We start from the raw sequence: 10,389 nt of genomic DNA, 5'->3' as shown, positions 1-10,389 counted from the left end.
GTATAGCTTCTGTCAGCTCGGTGTTATTTTATTATTATATGTGTGTGAACTATGGTGTACCGGGTTGTTGGTGTCATTAATTATTGAGTTGTACTGAATTGTTTTCACTTTTAAAAGTGAATTGAGTGCAAATTTATTTGCATAAATATTTAGAATGTCTTTAAAATTGTTTTTATGGTTTCATAATTACAATAATTATTTTTGGGATTTTATAAAATTTAGAAATCAATATTTCATCAATTATTTAGCCCTACACGATTTTCTGATTGCATTCATTAGTAAAATCTGTATTTAATTCCTAAATTCTTCAAAAATTATGAAACTCATATTTAAGTTGGGAATATTCCGGGAATTTTAAAATTATTTTGAGAATTTTCGGGATTAATTTCACATGTGCGTTGATTTGTTTAATCGAGAAAAACGGGTATAAATGCGTTTTAGAAATTATTTTAAAATTACAAAATTTACGTTTTTATTTCTTCGGGATATTTCTAACATTTTAAGACTATTTTCGTGATTTTATGGATTTGTTTTAAGTGCGACTCAGTTCATTAATTGTGAAATACGGGTACGAGTTGCGTTTCAAAAGTGCTTTAAAAATTATGAAAATTTTATTTTATTAATTTTGGGATATTTATAAAATCTTAAAACTAATTTGGTAATTTTTGGATTAATATTTAACCGTAAGTTGTTCGATTAATCGCGAACCGCGGGACGAAACCAGGCCACTCAATCGATAATATCAGGTTAATTGATACGTGTCACACTCTTATAACTTTGTGTAACACGTGTTTATTGTTCAGGGGATTGTAAGAAAATAAAAACACATAAACACACACAAACCCAGCCCGGTTCCTTTTTCCTTTCCTGTCCTGATTTCCTGCCGTTTTCTTTCTTTCCTTCCAGTAAGTGTTGGATTATTCCTTCTTTTCCGGCTGAGTTTTGCTGATTCACTAGTATATCTCAGTTTTCGGATTGCTAATTGTGCATGTATATACAGATGTATGCATAAGTTGTAGTTCCTTTTTCTTTTTATTGGTTGTTGCCTTTCGGAAATTCCGAGAGGTGTGGTGGCCTGATTCTATATTTGCCACCTGCTGTCTCTGTTTGCCGTGCTACTTTTCCGGTCGCCGCGCGTATGCGCGTGTGGTAGGGGGGTTTGCTGCGATGTTCCTGTTGTCTTACCGATTGTAATTTTGGAAAAATTATGATATTAATTATTATATTATTATATGTCTTGCAGGAATCTTATTGACTGATTTCGTGAAATAAATCATTCGTGTGGGAAAATGATTTTTAATAATCGGCGAAATTTCGCGTTGGAAACCCGGGAATTTATGGGGAACCCGCGAAATTTTGCCGCCGTTCGCGATGAATTTCGATGAGTGGACGGTGGATGGTGATGACGTTGTTCTTAGTCCTACAAATTAATAAATAAATACGAGTATAAATATAAGATGTAATAATAATAATTTGTTGGTTAAATCGGTGTTTGGGATTTGTGAAATGGATTTCGGTTGTATTGGTGGAATGAATTGTTGGATTGTTTGTTGTGATTTGACGTTGAGTTGTTCGACGGGTAGACCGATAAACAGTGGAAGTGCTGCCCAAATTTTTGGGAATTAAATTCATAAATTCAGGACATACCCTGTAATTATCGGAATGTCGAATGAGTATAAATAAGAACATATATATATTTTGTGTGGAACGTGATTGTATGTTGTGGTGAATGTTCTGTTAAAACTCAATAACCCTAATTGCTGCGTGTGTTATTATAATCTACATAATTATGAGTCGGGTTTGAGTATCGTTGGGTAGAATTGGTATCGAGGATATGTCAAGCATACCTAGACGTCTAACGTAGGGTATTTCGGCTCTGTAGGTTCTAGTCGACGGACTCAAGAACTGATATCGAACTAAGATAATCTAGTGATCAGTCGACAAGTGCCTCTAGGTCCCAAGCGAAGAACCCTGAGAGTCTTGGATACTATCTTGAGATAGATTGCTGCGAAGCAGAGATGTCTTCTAGTGAGACAGTCATTTTTCCATGAGAGCCTGAACGTTCGAGTCTATCAAAATCAGTCAGTGATAGTCGTAAAGCTCTGCAAGGCAAGTACCCCTGACCATTCTTTTATGGTTCAGTGCATATGAATAGCTAAATGTTTTACTTTCGTAATGGAACAGAAATGTTTTAAGTTGCGTATCCCCGTAGTTATAAATTACTGTTTTCAAATTATTTTGGGGAGAAGTAACTTCGAAAGGTACCTATCTCGAATGGAATGATTTACGAAATGGATTTTATATGTGTGCTGGTTAAATAAATGATTTTGAAAAATGAGATAGGTACAAGTGTTTTGAAAACTGGATAAAATGGTCAGATATGGGATACATTGGGGCCAGAGTAGGCCTATTGAGGTGGCGTAAGAGGCTAATTCGGTTGCGCGCACTATTAAACCGATTAGTCCAGCAGGTCAGAGACCTAGCTAGTCTCTGAGTTCCGGAACAGGTATGTAGGATGGCAGTGGGAGTTGTCCGATATTGATAGCCTGATCAACTATCTTCACATATCCACTAAATATCTGATTTGGGTTTTGCGGTTCCGTAATGGAACCACTGATTTATACAGTGGATTTGGAAATGAAGATAGCATGCTAACACTAAACTCTGGTATTTATACACAGCACACTACTGATGATATTGTTTTACAGAGCATGCTAGTTTTTGGTATCCAGTTTATACCTGTTTTACATGTTTCCAACGAATTATGAATTATGTTCCTATAACTGCTTTACTTCAAACTGTTTTACTTGTTATTCATATAGTGGTGCTGCTGAGCAAGCAATTGCTCACCCTTGCAGAATATTTTATATGTATTGCAGATGCCTAGGAGATTCTTGCACGGTAGTCAGGGCAGAGTTCCAGCTCCTTTCGTGTCAGTCTCCTCTGAGGTAGTTGTGCTGGACCAAAGATGGTCTGTTGAGTTGTTATGTTAGGTTAGTTATGTCAGGATTGTTTGTAATTAGTTGAGTTGTAATAGTTGTAACCTAAGTCATACTTAAACCTTGAAAAGATCATGGAAAAAGGGGTCGTATTTATATTCTATTTTGGAATTGATTATATTATGTTTGTTATGGTGATTGTTGATGACGTCAACTCCTGACCCCGGGGTTGAGGGCGTCACACTGGAGCTTCCAGTTTAGCTCTTTTGCTCCTTAGTTGACTTTCCAGAAAGGTAAGTTGTAGATAACGAATGGTTCTTATGTATTGGTCAGACATGGTAATGTTCTGCATTCTACCACCTGCAAATAGTTTGATCATGAATGGATACATAAATGCTTGAGGAGATACATCCATCATCATTCTCCAAAGTCTGTCTCTGAAATATTCATTTTCATTCGATTTCAACCATGGGATTTTTGAGGCTAAAACGAACAGTTCAACAATGTTCAACTTCTTCAGTACACTGGTAGACACTTTCATCTGTAGACCATCTCTATGATTGATAGTGATCTTCCATCCATTCTTCAGAATGTTCACAGTAGTTCCAGTAATTACTTTGCTGAACTGATCATAGAACTCATGGATGTTTACATATGTCTCTCTGTAGTGCTCCACAGTTCTCAACAAATTAGAGTTTCCAGGGTCTGAATAGTGATATATTTCTAGTTTGTCCATTTTCTTCTTTATTTCTTCCCATTTACTTCCTTTCCTGTTAGCTCGAAGATATGATTCTCTCTCTTCTCTGTTCCTTCTTCTTTGAATAGCTCTTTGAATTCTTGCTCTTGATCTTTCTATTTCTTCTTGAATTTCTAAATAAGAGCGATTGATTTTCTTTGTGATTCCATAGGATAGACAGTCGTCTGAGAAAGCATCTTCATCTTCAAATTCTTCATCCTCAGAGATGACCATTCTTTCTTCCGTAGCCACTTTCTCGAATCTTGGCTCACACCCAATCGAAACATCACTTTCATCTATTTCACCTTCTTCTAGTTCTTCTTCAGAAAATAAGGGTCTTGGAGCATATATCTGAGACAACAGATTTCTCTGAGTTGTAATGATTTGGCTCAGATGTCCTAATTGCTCCCCCTGAGATGTTGCGCTTTCCTTAGAGAATCTTTCCTTGAGGAGCACCCTTTTATCAATTCTCTTTTCTAGCTCTTCCTTCATCTTATCTTCAAATTCATCATACGTACCAGTGGTCTAAAAGGCATCTTAAAGTAGATTAACAGCAGTGTCTACTTTTTCTTGTTCTACTACCCTTTTCTCCCCCTCAGTTGGGTTATCCTTCAGAGCTGGTGTTGATTGAGCATGTAAGGTTGAGACAGGGATCTCAAGAAAAACAGGCAGTTGCTTGCTGACTGAAGTCATTGGCCCAGTACTGGCAAGAGCTGCTTCAGATAAGACCGGGATCGACGCTTGCTTGCTGACTGAGATCTTTGGATTAGTGCTGGAAGTTGTTTTTCCTTTTCCTGTATGAGAGAGAGATCGCTCCACAAATTCCCATAAACTGGCGAATGTTTCTTGCTGATGTTCAAGTTGATCAAAAAGACTGGCGATCTGATGATCTCTGAGAGATAGTTCTGTCTGAAAGTGTTAATCTTTAAGAGCCAGATGTTCCTTGAGATAGCTGTCTATGAAAGCTAGCTGCTCTTTGAGATAATCTTTAGTGATATAGTTTGATAGATATATAGGTGTACTTTGGATGGTAGGTGTCTCACAGGCTTCTTGCAGTGTTTCACTCAGCACTCTATCACTCAGTTTAGGGTCATGTGTGTCACTCGTTCTCACAAGTTCACTCCGCTCAAAGCTCCGAGTTCCAAGTGTATCTGTAGAAGACATTGGAGCCATCCTTAAGGAGGTCAGCAGTGGTGCAATGGGAGTTCACAAATCCCGATCCTTGTCTGAGACAAGTTGCCTGTCATCAGGAGATGACTCATCCAGAGTTAGAATCTCTGGGGGGAGCAATGGGGCCTTCATATTTGGCATCTGATCCCTAGCTTCCCCTTGTATCTGTGAAGATACATTCCCCTCAGGCTCACCTGTTAAATCTGGTTCATCGCCAATGGGTTGTCGATCCGCACCTACGTCGGATCCCATATCCGCAGATGCATCCAGGTTTATTAGTCCTGGGGAGGTAAGTGATGTGCTAGGTTTGGCAGCGATTACAACACTCTCTCCTAACACCTGTGAAGGCAGTTGATCCATTGAATGACCTTGAACAGGATATTCTAACCATAAAATGGTTGAATTCCATGTTTCCATCAATACTTCCTCACAAAATAGTACTCTTCTAATCGACTCATTTAAAGCTTCAAGAGCTTGGATATTGGATAAGGTGTTTGACTCGTTACAGGATGTCGTGGCTGACGGGCGAATTTCAATAGATCTACCTTGTTGAGAAGATAGATCTAGTAACTGTGTAGTTGCCTTTTTAGCCAGAGAATCCTTTTGAGAAGATACCTGGAGGTTTACAGTTGTCTCAGGATGTTCACTACTTTGCTTCATAGGAGACAGAGCTGTGGGTTCTCTCAAAGTACCTTCCTTATTTGCTGCATCTAGTGCAGTTTCTCCCTCTATTTGCATGGGGTCCTTATACTCCACGGTTTGAGCTAGGAGAGTTGACGGTGTTTGGTTGGGCTCTAAAGGGTGGTTATGAATTTGTGGCATGCCAATTTCACTCCCTAGCCTATCTACTTGTTCAACAAGTAGCTGTGTGTACTGCGAATCAAGTGTAATTGATCTATACTAATGAAATCAGAGCATGCTTCAAAAGTATGACTCATAGTAGAATTACCCATACCTGAGAAGACTCGTCTGTAGACAGATGTATTAGAATGAGTAGACTCAGCAGCTTGATGTGATGGACTAGCAGCTGCAGGTTGAGGTTGTGGAGAATCTTCAGGTTCAGCTTCTTGTTCTTATCCAACTTCAGCCTCTGCTTGATCACCATGCTCAGGATCAGGTTGTTCTGCTTCTGCATTCATATTTTCTTCAGGTTCATGATCAATGTCTTCCTGTGGGTCATTTTTAGCTTGAGGTTCATCTTCAGCTTCAGGTGCATCTTCAGCTTCTTCTTCTTCTTCATATTAAGCATTGATAGTGGCAAAGGCATCTATCATGTGGTCTATTAGGAAAGCAACCTCTGAGTTTGGATAATTCCTTTCTTGTGTAACTTAGTCACTGACAGTTGAGACAAGACAGGAGGATCTTCCAATATGTCACTGTGAGTTGATGTCTTTTGGGCTTCTGACAGTTTTCTATTGAGCACAATCTGAAGGAACCTTGTATATAAGATAAAGTTCTGACGATGTGATTGGTTCTCCAAAATGTGCTTCATGAATAACTACCCAAAGTTGATGCGAAGATTATTTACAACAAAAACCCCAACAACTTGATTGAAGATAGTTAGTCCGTGGAATCCAGCTGTCTTGGGAGCCAAGTAGTGAGATAGTATATTGAAGAATAGATTCCATTCCTTCGGAAGATGACTTCTGTTGAAGTGCCTTGGTAAGTCATCATTTGCTGTCATTGTGCTCCTTATTGCTTTGAAGAAACTGAGTAATTCCCAATCTTCTGGAGTGTCATCAAAATTATCACAAGGTAACTGAAGATGTTCATTGAAATCGTCCTCTATAATTCTGATGGTATCATCACCAATGTCAAAGGAAAAAGCTAAATTTGCATCTTCAGAAGAATCTCTAGCTGTTGTATGTACATGCCTAAGAAGCTCAACATTCAATTTCACATTAGTCGTTAATGCGAAACACACAATTGAGTGTTCGTTTAAAAAACGGATCCAAGTCTTAAAGTGTACCATTTTCACTGGATCACGTTCAATAATAGAAACAAAATTTATTTTTGGAATCTGAATATTATTCGCCATTTAAATAAAATGAGAATAAAAATTTAGATTTAAAACAAATTCAATTGTGCCCTTCGAATTATTAAAAGAAATAAATTGACTACTCTTTAACACACTTATGCTTTTAAAAGATTAACTAAACAAGGACTGAAAGTTGAAATTAGGTTAATAATCAAATCAATTAAAACTGCCAAACAAAGCCTTAAACACACAAAATCAAGTGCAAATCGATTTCAACAAATAACCGGTGGAATTTGTTGAAACTGGTCTTAAAATGATCCTTGTGTAATGGGCTTTCAGAATCTATAAAAAATTAAATACTTGGCAGAGGTCTGTTAATGATTTGATCAAAACAAAAATTATTTCTTCTCCTGCAATTTTGTTGTTGTGTGTATATGAATGATAAAACTGAGATGTATGTATATATACTCGCCACACACTAGCAAATTGGAAACACAAGTATTTCTCTGGCGACAGCTACCTGTGGCGACCACAGAGCACTGTAGTGTCTCTGTGGCGACACAGATTTGAGTTGGTGCTAGTGATTCTTCTGTGGCGACACAGAGGAACTTCACTTAGAAAATTTAATCCTCTGTGGCGACACAGGAGATTTGTTACTTAGAGAATTTTCTGAGTAACCTCTCTGTGGCGACACAGAAGAGTTATACTTAGAAAATTTTTAAGTCAATCTCTCTGTGGCGACACAGATGAGGTATACTTAGAAAATTTCTAAGTCATTCTCTCTGTGGCGACACAGATGAGATATACTTAGAAAATTTCTAAGTCAATCTCTCTGTGGCGACACAAATAAGGTATACTTAGAAAATTTCTAAGTCATTTTCTCTATTGCGACCCAACACCTTCTGAGCTGCTCAAGTTTTATTTGTAAACATCTTTTTTTTAAAATAATTTCATTGAAAAGAATGTTTAAAACAAATAATAAATCACAAATATATTTCACTACTTATACAAATGTTATCATTTTATTGATGACATTATATTTTTGTGAAAAATAATTATGCTGCAATATATTTAATATTAATTTCAATGAACCCCTTTAAATATTAATTACTTAAAGTCCATTGAAATTAAATTAAATAGCTTTATCAATATGAATGTGCTCAACCATATATATATCAATTTTATGCAAGCACATAAATGATTGAATTACGAGAAATAATTAATGACATGTAAATTCAGATGTCCTTAAGATATTAAATTTAAACAACAAGTAAATTTAACCAGAATAAATTGCAGTTATTAACTTCCAAAATTAATTAGAAATATTTAACATCGCAAGTTCACTAACCAACTTAGAGAAAGTGTTTTCATCAAGTGGTTTGGTGAAGATGTCTGCAATTTAATCCTCTTGGGGTATAAAGTGTAATTCCACAGTGCCATTTGTGACATGCTCTCTGATAAAGTGATACCTGATATCAATGTGCTTTGTTCTCGAGTGCTGAACTGGATTGTTTGAGATTGCTATTGCACTTGTATTGTCACAGAATATTGGGATCTTTGATACAAACATACCATAATCCTGGAGTTGGTTCCTCATCCACAAGATTTGAGCACAACAGCTTCCAGCAGCTATGTATTCAGCTTCAGCAGTTGATGTGGATACTGAGTGCTGCTTCTTGTTATGCCAGGATACCAATCTTCTTCCAAGAAACTAACAGCTTCCTGATGTACTTTTCCGGTCAATCTTACAACCTGCAAAATCTGAATCTGTATAGCCAACTAGGTCAAAACCTGTACCTTTAGGGTACCAAATTCCAAGATTTGGAGTTCCCTTAAGGTACCTAAATATTCTTTTAACAGCTATTAGATGAGATTCTTTTGGTTCAGCTTAAAGTCTAGCACATAAGCATGTTGCAAACATGATATCTGGTCTACTTGTTGTGAGATAAAGTAATGAGCCTATCATACCTCTGTAGCTTGTGATGTCAACTTTCTTACCAGCTTTTTCCTGATCAAGCTTGGAGGCTGTTGGCATGGGAGTCTTTGCTGGAGTTGAATCTTCCAGATTATACTTCTTAAAAAGTTCTCTGGTATACCTGGATTGACAAATGAATATTCCATCTTTCCTTTGACTCACTTGTAAAACAAGAAAGTAGTTCAACTCTCCCATCATACTCATATCGTACTTACTCTGCATTAGCTTAGAGAATCTCTTGCAAAGATCATCATTAGTAGAACTAAATATAATATCATCAACATATACTTGAACTAATATCATATCATATTTATCCATTTTATGAAATAGAGTTTTATCTATGACACCTCTAGTAAAACTATTTTCAAGTAAAAACTCAGAGAGAGTGTCATACCATGTCCTTGAAGCTTGCTTAAGACCGTAGAGAGCTTTGAATAGAAAGTATACAAAATCAGCCAGATTTAGATCTTCAAAACCAGGTGGTTGTTCCACATACACTTCTTCTAGCTCCCCATTCAGGAATGCACACTTCACGTCCATTTGATAAACTTTGAATTCTGAATGTGCTGCGAATGCCGGGAACATCCTGAGATCTTCAAGTCTAGCTACTGGTGCATAGGTTTCATCATAATCTATACCCTCTTCTTGAGAGTAACCTTTAGCTACTAGCCTGGCTTTGTTTCTCGTTACAATGCCATCTTCATCTAGCTTGTTCCTGAATACCCATTTAGTGTCTATCACTAACTTGTTCTTTGGTCGGGGTACCAGCTTCCATACTTTCTGCCTCTCAAACTGATTGAGTTCTTCTTGCATAGCAATAACCCAATCTGGATCTTCCAGTGCCTCATCCACTTTCTTAGGTTCCATTTCTGAAAGAAACCCTAAAAAGTGGCATTCATTCTGAGTGGCATGTCTAGTTCTTACTCCTGTGTCAGGATCGCCAATGATCAATTCAAAGGGATGGTCTCTGTTCCAAACTCTTTGACGAGGCAGATAAGATCTTGATGTTTCCCCTTCTTCAGCCTGATGTTGAGTGTGAACTATAGATCCTCCTCCTGCTCCCCCTGAGTTGCTGTCACCATAACTGGATGATTCTGATCTGTTAGTAGTGGTTCTTGATGGGGTTCCTGAACGATTATCATGATCATTGTTTCCACCATCATCACCACTTGATCCTGAATCAGCATTGCCCTGAACTACAGGCACAGTTCTAGCAACCTCAGGTTCTATTACATCCAAAGGATCATCTGATAGATTCCCAAATTCCATAGATTCAGAATCCTTTTCTCTCTGCAGGCTTGCCAACTTGGTGTCATCGAATGTTACATTAAGGCTTTCAATCACCTTCAGATCAGAAATCATATAAACCCTGTAAGCTTTAGATTCCAGTGAGTAGCCAAGAAATATGCCTTCTTCTGCTTTAGCATCAAACTTTCCTAGATGTTCATGTCCTTCCTTTAGCACAAAGCATTTAGCACCAAACACATGAAAATATTTTAGTGTTGGTTTCTTGTCAGCCATAACCACATAAGGAGTCTTGTCATGATCTTTTTTAATCAGGGTACGATTTTGAGTGTAACACGCTGTGTTG

The sequence above is a fragment of the Apium graveolens genome, chromosome 8, assembly GCF_009905375.1.
Source record: "Apium graveolens cultivar Ventura chromosome 8, ASM990537v1, whole genome shotgun sequence".
NCBI lineage: Eukaryota > Viridiplantae > Streptophyta > Magnoliopsida > Apiales > Apiaceae > Apium > Apium graveolens.
Note: the sequence above shows the minus strand (reverse complement) of the source record.